At 44.0% G+C, this 16,421-nt stretch overlaps 1 protein-coding gene and 1 pseudogene across 1 annotated transcript in view; one reads left to right on the plus strand and one right to left on the minus strand.

Moving 5' to 3' along the window:
• Positions 1 to 16,421, minus strand: part of LOC134949810 (uncharacterized) — a 160,372-nt gene that overhangs the window by 51,714 nt on the left and 92,237 nt on the right. The gene's annotated exons all lie outside the window — the stretch shown is intronic.
• On the plus strand, positions 12,909 to 13,028 carry LOC134950006 (5S ribosomal RNA; annotated as a pseudogene).

Genomic DNA, 16,421 nt, shown 5'->3' on the forward strand with positions numbered 1-16,421 from the left:
CCTGTGGATGCTTCACAGGGAATTGTGTGCATTGTGAGGAGTATATACAATGCCATATTTGACCACACCCCTTCTTTAAGACTGGAGCACATCTGAGACCTTGATGGCCATGTCTCTGACTGTAAACTGTGTAGATCCCCCCTACAATGTCCTATATCATTTATTGTGCTACTAATTACAGCTTACCTATTTTTGTGAGATGTCAAAATAACTGACCCTTAGACTTTCTGGACAACACTCCCAAGAAATGTTGTACACTTGGGTATCAAAAATCCAAAAGCTAAATATAATATTAATGGATTCTACTGAGGAGGAAAGGGAACTAGGTGACACTATTTTAGGTGACTTAAAAGAAGGAAAGCAACGTATCGAAGCAATCAGGAAAGGAAGTCAGATGCTTGGTTGCATAGAGAGAGGAGTCAGTAGCAGTAAGTAAGAAAGAAGTAATAATGTCACTGTATAGGTCATTGGTACGGCCTCATCTTGAATAGTGTTTAGTTCTGGAGGCAATACAGTATCTCTAGAAGGATAGTAATACATTAGAGAGCATTCAAAGAAGGACAACTAAAATGGTGCATGGCCTACAGGCAGGGCCGGATTGGCCATAGAAGTCACCGGGAGTTTCCCCGGGGGGCCGATTGGGCCGTGGGGCCGCCTGTCCTACGCGGCCCCGCCCCCCTCTGCGTTACCAGGCAGGCACAATACCTGCATAATGTAATACAGTCTGCGGCCGCTGTCAGGAGAGCCGGCCCTGCAAATCACCATCTCATGCTGCCCCCCCCTTCCCCTCAACAGCTTATGCCTGTGTGCGGCCACGCCCCCCCACCCCCCGCACGGCACGTCACCTAGTCACCAGTCACCTAGCTGCTTCGGCTAATGGCCGCTATCAGGGGAGCCGGCCACACCCCCCCATGTCATCTGCTTATGCCTTGCTGCAGCGGCCGCTATCAGGAGAGCCGGCCACGCCCCCCTCCACATACTCTGCTTATGCCTTGCTGCGGCCACAGAACCGGCCCCGCCCCCCTCTATGTCACTTGCTTCATTGTGGGCAATGCAGCGGCCGTTTTCTAGTCAGCGGCCCCGCCCCCAACCGGCTGACCTGAAGAGGAGGTCCGCGCGCCAAGCGCCACAGACGTAATCAGTGCGGACCTTGCAGGAAGAGAAGGTGCGGCCGCGGTGGGTGCACACATTCTACAGTAGGAGAGGTGAGGTGGTATGACTCGTGTACAGTGCTCTGGAGGTGTGAGGTGTAATTTTATGGGTGAGGTGTAATTTTGTGTTTGGGGGGTAAGGTGTAATTTTGTGTAGGGGGGGTGAGGTGTAATTTTGTGTGTGTGGGGGGGGTGAGGTGTAATTTTGTGTGGGGGGGGTGAGGTGTAATTTTGTGTAGGGGGGGTGAGGTGTAATTTTGTGTAGGGGGGGTGAGGTGTAATTTTGTGTAGGGGGGTGAGGTGTAATTTTATGTTTTGGGGTGTGAGATGTCATTTTATGGGTGCAAGGTGTAATTTTGTGTCTTGGGGAGTGAGGTGTAATTTTGTGTCTTGGGGTGTCGGGTGTAATTTTATAGGTGTCGGGTGTAATTTTATGTCTGGGGATGTGAGGTATAATTTTATGTCTTTGGGTGTGAGGTGTAATTTTATGGGTGTGAGATGTAATTTTGTGTCTTGGGGAGTGAGGTGTAATTTTGTGTCTTGGGGAGTGAGGTGTAATTTTATGTCTTGGGGTGTCGGGTGTAATTTTATAGGTGTCGGGTGTAATTTAGTGTCTTGGGGTGTGAGGTGTAATTTAGTATCTTGGGGTGTGAGGTATAATTTAGTGTCCTGGGGTGTGAGGTGTAATTTTGTGTCTTGGGGTGTGAGGTGTAGTTTTATGAGTGTTGGGTGTAATTTTATGTCTGGGGGTGTGAGGTGTAATTTTATGTCTGGGGGTGTGAGGTGTAGTTTTATAGGTGTCGGGTGTAATTTTATGTCTGGGGGTGTGAGGTGTAATTTTGTGTCTTGGGGTGTGAGGTGTAGTTTTATGAGTGTTGGGTGTAATTTTATGTCTGGGGGTGTGAGGTGTAATTTTGTGTCTTGGGGTGTGAGGTGTAGTTTTATGAGTGTTGGGTGTAATTTTATGTCTGGGGGTGTGAGGAGTAATTTTATGTCTGGGGGTGTGAGGTGTAGTTTTATGGGTGTCGGGTGTAATTTTATGTCTGGGGGTGTGAGGTGTAGTTTTATGGGTGTCGGGTGTAATTTTTTAGGTGTCGGGTGTAATTTTATGTCTGGGGTGAGGTGTAATTTTATGTCTGGGGTGTGAGGTGTAATTTTGTTTCTGGGGGTGTGAGGTGTAAATTTATGGGTGTGAGGTATCATTTTATGGGTGTGAGGTGTAATTTTGTGTCTTGGGGTGTGAGGTGTAATTTTATAGGTGTCAGGTGTAATTTTGTGTCTGGGGGTGTGAGGTGTAATTTTATGTATGGGGGTGCGAGGTGTACTTTTGTGTCTGGGGGTTTAGATGTCTGCGGCTAACCGCAAAGTTAATTGATGTCACCCACAAGAGTGACCTCAATTAACCTCCCGATTATCCGCAGACCGCAATTTTCCCACCATTGACAATAATGGAGGACCGCTCCGTCTGATTGACAGGCCAGGAGCGCTCAGCCAATCAGGAGAGTGCTATGACGTAACGCTCCCTGATTTGCTGCCAGGTCCTCTAGTGACAGGAGTCACAGTGGGGTCCCGGCATTCAGGTAAAGGGGATCCATGTGTTAACATGGATCCCCTTTAGTGCATTGGACCAGGTTTCTCGCTTTTTTATTTTTTTGGTGCAGTGTGCCTCAGTGCTCTCTACCTGGTGCAATGTGTCTCAGTGCTTTCTACATGGTGCAATGTGTCTCAGTGCTCTCTACCTGGTGCAGTGTGTCTCAGTGCTCTCTACCTGGTGCAGTGTGTCTCAGTGCTCTCTACCTGGTGCAGTGTGTCTCAGTGCTCTCTACCTGGTGCAGTGTGTCTCAGTGCTCTCTACCTGGTGCAATGTGCCTCAGTGCTCTCTCCCTGGTGCAATGTGTTTCAGTGCTTTCTCCCTGGTGCAATGTGTCTCAGTGCTCTCTACCTGGTGCAGTGTGTCTCAGTGCTCTCTACCTGGTGCAGTGTGTCTCAGTGCTCTCTACCTGGTGCAATGTGTCTTAGTGCTCTCTACCTGGTGCAATGTGTCTCTGTGCTCTCTACCTGGTGCAATGTGCCTCAGTGCTCTCTACATGGTGCAGTGTGCCTCAGTGCTCTCTACATGGTGCAGTGTGCCTCAGTGCTCTCTACCTGGTGCAATGGGTCTCTGTACTGTCTACCTGGTGCAATATGCCTCAGTGCTTTCTACCTGGTGCAATGTGTCTCTGTGCTCTCTACCTGGTGCAATGTGCCTCAGTGCTCTCTACCTGGTGCAATGTGCCTCAGTGCTCTCTACCTGGTGCAGTGTGTCTCAGTGCTCTACCTGGTGCAATGTGTCTCTGTGCTCTCTACCTGGTGCAATGTGCCTCAGTGCTCTCTACCTGGTGCAGTGTGTCTCAGTGCTCTACCTGGTGCAATGTGTCTCTGTGCTCTCTACCTGGTGCAATGTGTCTCAGTGCTCTCTACCTGGTGCAATGTGTATAACATGCTCTATCTGGCGCAATATGTATAACATGCTCTACTTGTCGCAGTGTGTATAGGAGGTTCTACCTGGTGCATTGTGTATTAGGTGCACTACTGTGTGGTGTAATGTGAATTGCCACTGTTATGTGGCCACGCCCCTTCCACATGAAACAACGCCCCTAAATTTTTGACGCGCGCCTTCGGCGCGCACTGTCCATTCTTTGTCCTGTGGGAATGGGAGCACCAAGCATTATAGTATGTACTGTACGTAATTTTGCCCTTCTAACTTAAAAAAGTGCCCTTCCGAATGAAAAATGTGCCCTCCCTGTGATCAGCACCCTGCCTTAAAAATCCTAGAGTGAACACTAACATGATCTGCCTTTTGTTGGTGTAACTCCGCCTACATTATATTTTGAAGCAGTAATCCCGCCTACTTTTGTATTGGTCCCGCCTACAGTTGATTTGATGCCGGCCACAAGGCCACTTCTAGAATTTATTCCAGGGCCACTTTTATCTCCCAATCCGTCCCTGCCTACAGGTACATCACAAAACTTACCTGGAAAGACTAAAAGATATTAACATGTACAGTTTGGAGCAGAGAAGGGAAAGGGGGACATGATAGAAACTTTCAACTATATCATGGGTTTTAACAATGTACAGGAGGGAGACATTCTGCAAAGGAAGAAAGGTATTAGAACACCGGACACATGCTAAAACTGAAATGGGCCAAGTTCAGGGGAAATTTGAAGAAATTTACTTCACAACAAGGGTAGTGGACAAGTGGGATAGCCTACCATTAGAGATGAAACAGGCTAATGCAGTATAGCAATTTACACATGCGTGGAATAGACATAAGGATATCCTTACAAAGAATTAAGGATCTAATAGGGTTAGAGTTAAGAATAAGGTTAAAAAAGGGGCAGACTAGATGGGGCAAGTGGTTCTTATCAGCCGTCAAATTCTATGTTTCTGTGTTTCCTGACCTGTCTCTGCTTCCGCATTTCTCTCCTCCCTGCTTATCATTTCACTCCCACTTAACTATATATAACTTAATCAAAATGAAACATAACATTAATAACTGACAGAATAATATTCTGCATGGATATAATCTTAAACAAATGTTGCAATTCATCTGCCAGACCTATATATCTGGGTGTGTTCTCATCATATCATCATGAAATAAAGGTACAAAAACACTTTCCAGAAATAAACACATAAAGAGGATTTCATGTCTTGTACAATTCATGCATCTTATTTGGAGTGGACAGAAGTAAGGGATTTAACCTAAACATTTAAAACAGAGAACCCAACATAAACAGCCTAAACTTCAGTCCATACTCACTTCTTTAAATAAGATTTGACTGATAACTATTTAAAAATACTAAATTTGTCTATTCAAAATAAACCTCATGCTGCCAGTTTAGCCCCAACACCAGCTTCCTAGCTCATCTGTCAGACATGTATTTTTTCAGGGTTTTCAGGGGGCCTGAGATTGAGTCACACTTAAAAGTGCACGTAGCAGCATCTATTGGTGGACGTCTGCAACTATGCAATCTCAGTTTGGCCATGTGCAAGGACTGAGACACTCACTTTGAGTGTGTGCCCATGCATGTTGTAATACTGATTTGGACTTCCTTATATGGCACGCTTGGTTACACCATTAAAACTTGCATCAGCTCCATGGCAGGTGCAGTTTCTCCTAGTCACCATGGCCTCCTATGCTTATGGCTGTGCAGCTGGGAATGCTGCAACTTACATTAACCCGCCAATGACTCTCACATAACACGCCCGCTGAACAGGCCCTATATGCATGTACTAGTAGCTAACTCCCCGTAACTGCCCAGGAAAGTCCATCATTTATCCATCACATTTCTGATACCGTCTGTAGCAGCAGTATCTTTGTGCGTACACTCTGTGTATGCATCATAGAGGTTTCCAGAACATTTTGCAGAGAAGTGGGATATCAGAATCTTTGCCTGAAGTGCTACTGGCGTCTGCTCTTGCAAGACAGTGACAGGCTGGGCGTGTGAGGTTACTCTGAGGTCTGGTTAAATATAACCCATGTGATTAATACTATAAACTCAAAAATTGGAGTTCTGCCATTAATAATTGTATTAATTCAACATTTCTTAACTTCATGTGGAAATACAAGAGACCAAGAATAGGTCTGGCAAAACTCCAACAATGACTTTTGTTTAAAGTTTAATGTGTGCATCAATTTCTCTAACATAAGATTTTGCAACCATGCTCACCTGGGAAGCAATGTTGTCATATACAGTCATTTGGTTCCTTGTTATACAACAGTATTCTTAGAACCAGAACCTGGGCTTCAACTACTATAGAAGAGCAAATTTCCCCATGCTTTAGGCGCTTACTGGCTCTCAGATGCCACCAGAATGTTAACTTGGATAGTAGCAACCTATCTAAGGCTATACAGAGTATCTGAATAGGTATAACAGGACACCTGAAGGCAGTGGTGTAACTCCCACCTCCGCAGCCACTGTGGAGGCTTAGAGGCGCAAGACTGCAGGAGCGCCACCGCTAATTGCTGCTGTGAGTTTGGGAAGGAGCCAGAGGGCACAGTGCGTGCCTCTCCTGTGTCCCTCCTGGGTCTCCGGTGGCGGGGTGTCTGTCAAATGAAGCGCTGGTTCGTGCGCCAATCAGAGCTTGCGGACCGGCAGCCAATCAGGAGCTGCTGCTGCTTGTCCATGAGCTCTGATTGTCTCACGAACCGGCACTTCATTTGACCGACATGCCGCTGGAGACACAGGACGGACATAGGAGAGGCGCGCACTGTGCCCTTTGGCTTCTTCCCGGACTCACAGACTGTACCCTCCTTCCCACACAGCAGCGGGAGGTGGGTGTGTACCTGGCACTGAGGGGGGGGGGGCATATCTGGCACTGGGGGCATATGTACAGCTGGCACTGGGGGCATATGGGGCACTGGAGGGCATATGGGGCATGGGGGCATATGTGTATCTGGCACTGGGAGGCATGTGGGGCACTAGGGCATATGTATAGCTGGCACTGGGGGCATATGTATAGCTGGCACTGGGGGGGGCATATGGGGCACTGGAGGCATATGTGTATCTGGCACTGGGGGGCATATTTGGCACTGGGAGCATATGTGTATCTGGTACTGTGGGGGCATGTGTGTCAATGGGGGCATATATGTTTTTGGCACTATGGGGGTATATTTTTATCTGCCACTGTGAGGGAATATTTGGCACTGGGGGCATATGTGGCACTGGGGGGCACAGCCCTAGCAACAAGCATTACCCCCTGGTAACAAGCACAACACCCAGCTCATGAAATACCTGGCAACAAGAATTAACCCCTAGCAACGAGCATGACACCCAGGGCATGAAACCCCTGGCAATGAATATTAGCCCCTTCTAACGAGCTTGACAGCCAGCACATGATAGCCCTGGCAACAAACATAACACCTAGCGCATGAAACCCCTGGCAACGATCATGACACCCTGAGCATGAAAACCCCTGGCATTGTGCATGGAACTAAAAGCATGAAACCCCTGGCAACGAGCAGGTAATTTAAAAGTAATTAGAAGCCTTACTGTAGGGCTTAATGTGTAATAGGCATTGTATCACGGACATTGCGGTGTGTGTCATAATGTGTCACAGGCATTACGGTGTGTGGTATACTATATCACGGGCATTGTGGTATGTGGTATAATGTCTCAGGGGCATTGCAGTGTGTAGCATAATGTGTAACAGGCATTGCGATGCGTGGCATAATGTGTCACAGGCATTACGATGTGTGGCATAATGTGTCAGGGGCATTGTGGTATGTGGTATAATGTCTTAAGGGCATTGCAGTGTGTAGCATAATGTATAACGGGCATTGCGATGCATGGCATAATGTGTCACAGGCATTACGGTGTGTGGAATAATGTGTCAGGGGCATTACGGTGTGTGGCATATTGTGTAATGGGCATTATTGTGTGTGGCCTAATATCTAAGGGCCATTGCAGTATGTGGCAGAAAGTATACTGAACATTACTATAAGGAGGAAAAATGACAAATAATGTAAAGGGCATGAATCAGGATTATTTTTTTTTCCTGTGGTGGCCAATGTCTGGGCGTGCAGGTTGCAAAACTGGGGTATAAAGTAGTCTTTTCTTGCAATACCACGCCCCTTTATGCAAAGCCACACCCATTTCAGCAGGGCCATGCCCCCTTTACTAGTGGCAATTATGGGGGAGGGGGGGCACCAGAGAATGTTTTGGCTTTGGGGAGAAAAATTCCTAGTTACGCCACTGCCTGAAGTTTAATGGTAGTAATGTGCTTTATGTAAAATTAGAGATGTGCGGCTGGCACTTTTCGTGTTTTGTGTTTTGGTTTTAATTCCACTTTGGTGGTTTGGTTTTGGCTTGGTTTTGCCAAAACCACTCTGTTGTGTTTTGGTTTTGGATCTGGATGATTTTTGAAAAAAACATAAAAACAGCTAAAATCACAGAATTTTGGGGTCATTTTGATCCTACGGTATTATGAACCTCAATAACATTCATTTCATTTCCAGTCTATTCTGAACACCTCACACCTCACAATATTGTTTTTAGGGCAAAAGGTTGCACCGAGGGGGCTGTATGACTAAGCTAAGCGACACAAGTGGGCGGCACAAACACCTGGCCCATCTAGGAGTGGCACTGCAGTGTCAGCCAGGATGGCAATTTTAAAAAATAGGCCCCAAACATGACATGATGCAAAGAAGAAAAAGAGGTGCAATGAGGTAACTGGATGACTAAGCTAAGCGACAGAAGTGTGCGACACAAACACCTGGCCCATCTAGGAGTGGCACTTCAGTGTCAGACAGGATGGCAACCCTTGATATCATCGGATGTGATTAATGAATGAACATAACCGTATAGAGAACTTCCCCTTAGTAGTGGAATTCGTCCTGGAGGTGTTGCAGACACACAAGTACCCCCCCCCCTTTTTTGATCATATGCTGTACATGTATTAAACATTGTATATTGATCGCGGGCGCATGCACTGTGTGTTCGGGACGTACGTACCCGGTGCATGCGCAATGGACGTAAACACGGCAACTGACTGTGTCAGGATCCGGACACTGCTCGCGGGCGCATGCGCCGTGGGTCCGGGATGTCCATACCCGGCGCATGCGCAGTACAGGAATCATGACGCCGGAAGTGGGGCGGACGTGATGTCACCCACTGTCCGGACAGGAAGTCCGGGTAAACAACGCTCAGGGAGCTTTTTAAGGCTTCCCTGAGCTCAAATTAGACTTATATAATAGCGGTTCTGCTCAGCTCAATCCAAGTAGTGGATTGAACATGTGTTAGCCTATTTTTAAAAAGTATTTCAATATGCTAATTTTTGGTGCTCCTAATTGACAGGAAGTGATGTAGTGATCACTTCCTCATTGACATGTGTATATATACCTGTGCTGTCCCACTTGCTCATTGCCCCCTGAGGAAGTCCAGATAGGACGAAACGCGTTGGGGATACCTACCTTCTCTTAAGTTAAGATATTGATTTTTTTACCAATAGTTGATCTTATTAATCGATATTATATACTTTTTCTAAATTGAGTCATCATAGGTTTTACCATATATACCCCTTTTTTTAAACAAATTTCTATACATGTTGGTGATATTTTTGTATTGACTTTTTTATCTCTGATCGTATAATTTATTTTTTATTGTGGTTTTTTTTATTGTGGTTTGTCTTTATATCTTCTATTGGTGCAAATTTTATTGTGATTAATAAATTTTAAAATTTTACCCTCCTATTATAATATTCATTGACACCATTGATCGCTCTGAAATATCTTATCCACCATTTTTGAGATTACTTGTAAAACACCTTACCAGTGTTTTTTTACTTAAGACATGAGCTGACGCCCTAAATATATTGAAGGGAGTGTACATTTTAAGAGTATTTGTAGGAATATTTGTAATAATTCTGGTCCATATACTAGTACAAATTGTTATCGCTAATTGGCGCTGCTCAGCTTCCTCCTTTTCACGCGTTGTTTTTGGTAATACTTGCCCGCAGCTGCCTTGTGTAAGCCGATACATAACTGACAGTATGTTCCGAACCAGTGAACGCACCAACAGAAGGAGTAATGCATGCAACAAAATTTTTAATGAAACAAGCCAACCAGAAACTGTACCCGGTACCGACACACTTGACGAAATGTTTTGGAGTATGGAAAGGTTACTAATTAAAGAAGTGAAGGCATGGTGGGACGTTAAAGGGCTTGAACATTATATCAGCGTGGACCGGGTACCCAGAGGCCTGAGAATTACGAAGCAGCCCACTTTTGGGACCGAGAACCCTGAGTTTATTAAGGAATGGGACAATACACTCCATGATTGTTCAGTCAAATTGATGAAGATCCTTGTAACAGAAAAGAAACGTGTTATTTCAAATCTGGAATCAGAAATCAAAGAGACTGAAAATAGATTGGAGGTATTTAAAGACAAGGAGGACTTTAAGATCAACGAAAAGGTGCTAAATAAGAAACTTGAACATATTGAAGATGAGGGTATCAGGAATAAAAGCAAGAAATTTCTACGGGACAAGCAAGATTACGAGAACAACAGAATCGAGAATTGGAGCAGGTTCATCAAAGGAGACAAGCCAGAAACCAAACCTAGAAGGGAATATTGGCAGTCCACATCTAGGGGAGGAATGGAGAATGGGAGGAATTACCCGCAGAGAAGACAGAATACGGAGACCTATAATAGATTCTCCGCACTGCAAAGATTGAGTTCTACAAACGAGGAGGCTTTTTTGTCACCAGGCCCAGATACACGTCCCAAAACTACGGCTAGAAACATCATAAAGGACAGGGTCACGAATGCAACACCCATGAAAAGAAGACTGGCCGCAGAAGAAGAGGATGCAGAGGAGGCAGGAGGAATGTACAATTACAAAAACAAAAGACGACACCTGTAGTAGGTGAGGCATCAAATGGAATATTCAATTTATCGAGTCACACACTATCAGAGTACGAAACAGCAGTATTGAGCAAAGGACTTTCTTATGCACCCACTAAAGGTATGAATAGATTTGACATTTTTATTGATCTAAACAAATTTGTAAGGAAACGGACTCTCAAGAGGCATTTTCTTAAAAAAGAAAATGCAGTGATTCATAACTATGAACAATCAAAATCAGGATTAAAACCTGTTTCGAAATTCTACCCTCTAGAATCTAAAGGCCATAACGTGGGCATTTTTTATGATTTGGTAAAGAGGGATTTATGTGATACTGAAATTGAACCCATCAAAGAGAAGAATCTTACTAATAGGGAAGTAAACGCTATTAAGGATTTGCAGGCCAATAACAGTATCGTTATAAAATCTGCTGACAAAGGGGGGGGGGGTTGGTTATCATGGACCGGGAGGCCTATGTAGCAGAGGCCAACAGGTTATTGGGCGACAGAAATTCATATACACCACTCCCGACTGATCCAAAGGAAGGTTTCGTGGAAGAGTTAAGAACTATACTCCTGAGAGCTTTCAGATGTGAGATTTTAACTAAAGACGAGTACCAATACCTTTTTAATTCCAACCCCACCACCCCCATTTTTTACTTTTTACCTAAGGTACATAAGTCCATGATAAACCCACCAGGGAGACCCATTGTGGCAGGGATTAATTCATTAACATCACATTTGTCGGAGTATGTGGACTTGTTTTTAAGAAAACATGTGGTAAACCTGCCGGCATACCTCAAAGACACCACATCGGTCCTTAACCTGATGGAATCGTTCGAGTGGAAAGAAACTTACAGATGGATCACAATTGATGTACAGTCGCTCTATACATGCATAGAACATGAGAAAGGGGTTGAGGCTTGCAATGGATTTCTAAGCCAAGATGCAGACATTACAGAGGAACACAGACTGTTTTTATGCGAACTGATGTATTTTATTCTAAAACGCAATTATTTTAAATTTTTAGATGCATACTTCTTGCAAATCTGTGGCACAGCCATGGGCACGATTTTTACGCCCAGTTTCGCAAATCTTTTTATGGGACATTGGGAAAAGGAGCACATTTTTAATGACCACCCATTTCAACAAAATATCGCTTTTTATAAACGTTACATAGACGATATTTTAATTGTATGGGATGGAGACGGGACAAGTTTTAACAAATTTTTTACATATTTATCTAACAACTCGATGAATCTCCGCTTTACCGCCAATGAAAACATTACAGAGATTGAGTTCTTGGATCTGGTACTGTCGCATGAGGGCAATGAAGTGATCTCCAAGAATTTCATCAAAAAAGTAGATATGAACAGCTACGTCAACTTTAAAGGTAATCACAGCCAACAATGGAAAAACAATATCCCTTTTTCACAGTTTACCAGAATTGCCCGCAACTGCAAAAACCCTGAGGACCGTGATCAACAATTACAAGTGTACACTGAACGATTCAAGGAAAAAGGCTATCCCAACCATCTCTTGGGAGAAGCAAATGATAAAGCTAAAAACCTGGAGAGGCAACAACTTTTGAGGTACAAAACGAAGAAAAAGGGGGAGGATGTAGTAAGATTCATCACCAGCTACAGTAGACATGGTAACCTCATCAAGAAAACCCTTAAGAAACATTGGAACATCCTCCTAATGGATCCCGTTCTAAAGGAGTATCTTCCCAAAGATCCGTTGGTGGTATTCAGGAAATCACAGAATCTCAAAGACTTGGTGGCACCAAGCATGCTGAGAAAGAAAGAAATCAAATCAGGTATGCCCAAGTGTGTCGGATGCTACAAGTGTGGTCGTTGCAATATGTGTCGTTATCTGCACCCCAACAGAAAGACTTTCAGGAATACAGATGGGTCCAGAGAGTACAAGATCAAGGAGTTCATTAACTGCAACACGATGTCAGTGATTTACATGCTGGAATGCTCATGCGGAATGAAGTATATAGGAAAAACCAAGAGACCCCTGAAGATCCGTATCCAGGAGCATGTAAGGAATATCAAAAACAAGGTACTATCCCATGCGGTCTCTAAACATTTCCACATGTGCCATAATTCAGACCCTGAGGAACTGACCTTCAAAGGCATCGAACTTGTCTCATTGGGTGAGAGGGGTGGAGACCTTGGCAACCTCCTCTCCAAGAGGGAGATGTTTTGGATTTTTGAATTGAACACACTGCATCCTGAGGGCTTCAATGAGGGCTATGAAATAGCCCCATTTTTATGACGTAAGCACATTACACTTTTAACCATCTCACCGGGGTGACCTACCTTATTTTGCCTCGCCGTCGCACCTTGCAGACCCATATATTATACCACTATTACAGCCATACCACACTGGAAATGCCCAATTCCGCCCGAACTTGGAAGCCAAGCAGTGTTTGGGCCCGGCCAGTACATAGATGGGGAACCATCATGGAAGACCGGGTGCTGTAGGCTGGAATATGGGATGTGAGAGTGTTACTATGTCTTCCCCTAGAGGGGCTTCTGGTGTCTTGGGTGATATGTAAATGAGCTTTAAACACATGCAGTCTCTTGTACTGCCAGAAAGAAACTCAGTTCCTGGCATTCTTTATAAAACTTTGTCACTACCTTATTGCCACTATTCTCCAAACCCCTCCGCACCCCCCCCCCCCCCCTTTTTTCCCCCACTTTTTCCCATTTTCTCTTATTTGTGTCGGTCTTCATTATTGTCCTTGCAAAAAATATTTTTGTGTAAAAAAATGTTTTTATTTATTTTTAATGAATTTTCTATGTTTTTACACCGTACATTCGTACGTACCTAGTCTCAGCTTGCATCTTATGTATATGGGTCTAAGCCTATTTATATAATAGTCACCATCAATATCCTCTATGAAATTATATCTAATAAATGATACAAGGCAATTTTTATATCTGAAACCTTTGTATGACCCTGCTCCTATCTTCATTTTTCCTATGTGTTTCCCATTGAGAAATATCCCACCAAAGATGGCCACTGGGACTGTATGCAGTAAGTGTCTGCAAGCAGCATGTTCCAAGAAAATGGATGCCAACCCTTGATATCATCGGATGTGATTAATGAATGAACATAACCGTATACAGAACTTCCCCTTAGTAGTGGAATTCGTCCTGGAGGTGTTGCAGACACACAAGTACCCCCCCCTTTTTTGATCATATGCTGTACATGTATTAAACATTGTATATTGATCGCGGGCGCATGCACTGTGTGTTCGGGACGTCCGTACCCGGCGCATGCGCAATGGACGTAAACACGGCAACTGACTGTGTCAGGATCCGGACACTGCTCGCGGGCGCATGCGCCGTGGGTCCGGGATGTCCATACCCGGCGCATGCGCAGTACAGGAATCATGACGCCGGAAGTGGGGCGGACGTAATGTCACCCACTGTCCGGACAGGAAGTCCGGGTAAACAACGCTCAGGGAGCTTTTTAAGGCTTCCCTGAGCTCAAATTAGACTTATATAATAGCGGTTCTGCTCAGCTCAATCCAAGTAGTGGATTGAACATGTGTTAGCCTATTTTTAAAAAGTATTTCAATATGCTAATTTTTGGTGCTCCTAATTGACAGGAAGTGATGTAGAGATCACTTCCTCATTGACATGTGTATATATACCAGTGCTGTCCCACTTGCTCATTGCCCCCTGAGGAAGTCCAGATAGGACGAAACGCGTTGGGGATACCTACCTTCTCTTAAGTTAAGATATTGATTTTTTTTACCAATAGTTGATCTTATTAATCGATATTATATACTTTTTCTAAATTGAGTCCTCATAGGTTTTACCATATACAGATGTGTCCTCTTACATCTTTGCTTTTTTACAAATTTGGCACAACATGCAAAACACGGCTAAGCTGTTTTTCACGAGTAGCGAGTGGATGAATTTTAAATTTTTTTGTTTGCCATAATAGAATATGTATAAAGTAACATATTAAAGAGGCACCTTCAGAAAAATCACAAGGCATGGCTAAATCTCTGAGTCTATGGCATGCAAAACTGTGCCATACATGGCGGGATATAGCAAAGATGTATGTGGACACATCTGTATACCCCTTTTTTTAAACAAATTTCTATACATGTTGGTGATATTTTTGTATTGACTTTTTTATCTCTGATCGTATAATTTTTAATTTATTTTTTATTGTGGGTTTTTTTATTGTGGTTTGTCTTTATATCTTCTATTGGTGCAAATTTTATTGTGAGTAATACATTTTTATATTTTACCCTCCTATTATAATATTCATTGACACCATTGGTCGCTCTGAAATATCTTATCCACCATTTTTGGCACTTAAAAAAACTAGTCCCAAACAGCACATGATGCAAAGAAGAAAAAGAGGTGCAAGATGGAATTGTCCTTGGGTCCTCCCACCCACCCTTATGTTGTATAAACAGGACATGCACACTTTAACAAACCCATCATTGCAACGACAGGGTCTGCCACACAACTGTAGCTGAAATGACAGGTTTGTTTGCGCCCCCACCAAAAAAGAAGCAATCAATCTCTCCTTGCACAAACTGGCTCTACAGAGGCAAGATGTCGACCTCATTATCATCTTCTGATTCCTCACCCCTTTCACTGTGTACATCCTCCTCACGGAGTATTTATTCGTCCCCACTGGAATCCACCATCACAGGTCCCTCTGTACTTTTTGGAAGCAATTGCTGGTAAAGATCTTCCCAGAGGAATTTATAATTCATTTTGATGAACATCATCTTCTCCACATTTAGTGGAAGTAACCTCCTACGCCGATCGCTGACAAGGTTACCGGCTGCACTAAACACTCTTTCGGAGTACACACTGGAGGGAGGGCAACTTAGGTAAAATAAAGCCAGTTTGTGCAAGGGCATCCAAATTGCCTTTTTCCTGCCAGTACACGTCTGACATGCCTACTTGGATGCTGTCACTCATATAATCCTCCACCATTCTTTCAATGGTGACAGCATCATATGCAGTGACAGTAGACATGTCAGTAATCGTTGGCAGGTCCTTCAGTCCGGACCAGATGTCAGCTTTCATTCCTGACTGCCCTGCATCACCGCCAGTGGGTGGGCTAGGAAATGTTATCCTTTTCCTTGCAGCTCCAATGGCGGGAGAAATTGAAGGAGGAGCTGTTGACGGGTCACGTTCCGCTTGAGTTGACAATTTACTAACCAGCAGGTCTTTGCACCTCTGCACACTTGTGTCTGCTGGAAAGAGAGATACAACGTAGGATTTAAAACTAGGATCGAGCACGGTGGCCAAAATGTAGTGTTTTGATTTCAACAGATTGACCACCCTTGAATCCTGGCAAAGCGAATGAAGGGCTCCATCCACAAGTCCCACATACTTTGCGGAATCGCTCTGTCTTAGCTCCTCCTTCAATTTCTCCAGCTGCTTCTGCAAAAAGAAAAAAGGATCCAAAGACAAATGTGGGCGCTGATTAGTTCAAAATTAGCAAGGATAATATTAATTTTTTTATATAAATTGCTAACTACCCTTCTGGCTGCCCACAATGGTAGACCTGGGTATCTACCGTACTCAAGCAGAAAAAGAAAGAAAATATTGTGGGCGCTCGGAGGGAATGATAGTGCAACAGCTGCTGGTTTTGTAAATATACAAATTTATTGGTAAAAAGTTATTTCTAAAAATAGACACTGAATGGCTGAATGCCTCAAAATTGCATATACACAGTTGGACAAATATAAAACATGTGAAATAAAATAAAGGACTGTGTCCTGAAGCTCAGAACTTGCTGGTAATTATACACAAAGCCTGTTTAGATGTTAATTATTGCATGCATAAGCCGGCTGTTAATGGCTACAAAGGGTTAAAGCATATTGAGCTCAATTG

The sequence above is a fragment of the Pseudophryne corroboree genome, chromosome 8 (assembly GCF_028390025.1).
Source record: "Pseudophryne corroboree isolate aPseCor3 chromosome 8, aPseCor3.hap2, whole genome shotgun sequence".
Taxonomy (NCBI): domain Eukaryota; kingdom Metazoa; phylum Chordata; class Amphibia; order Anura; family Myobatrachidae; genus Pseudophryne; species Pseudophryne corroboree.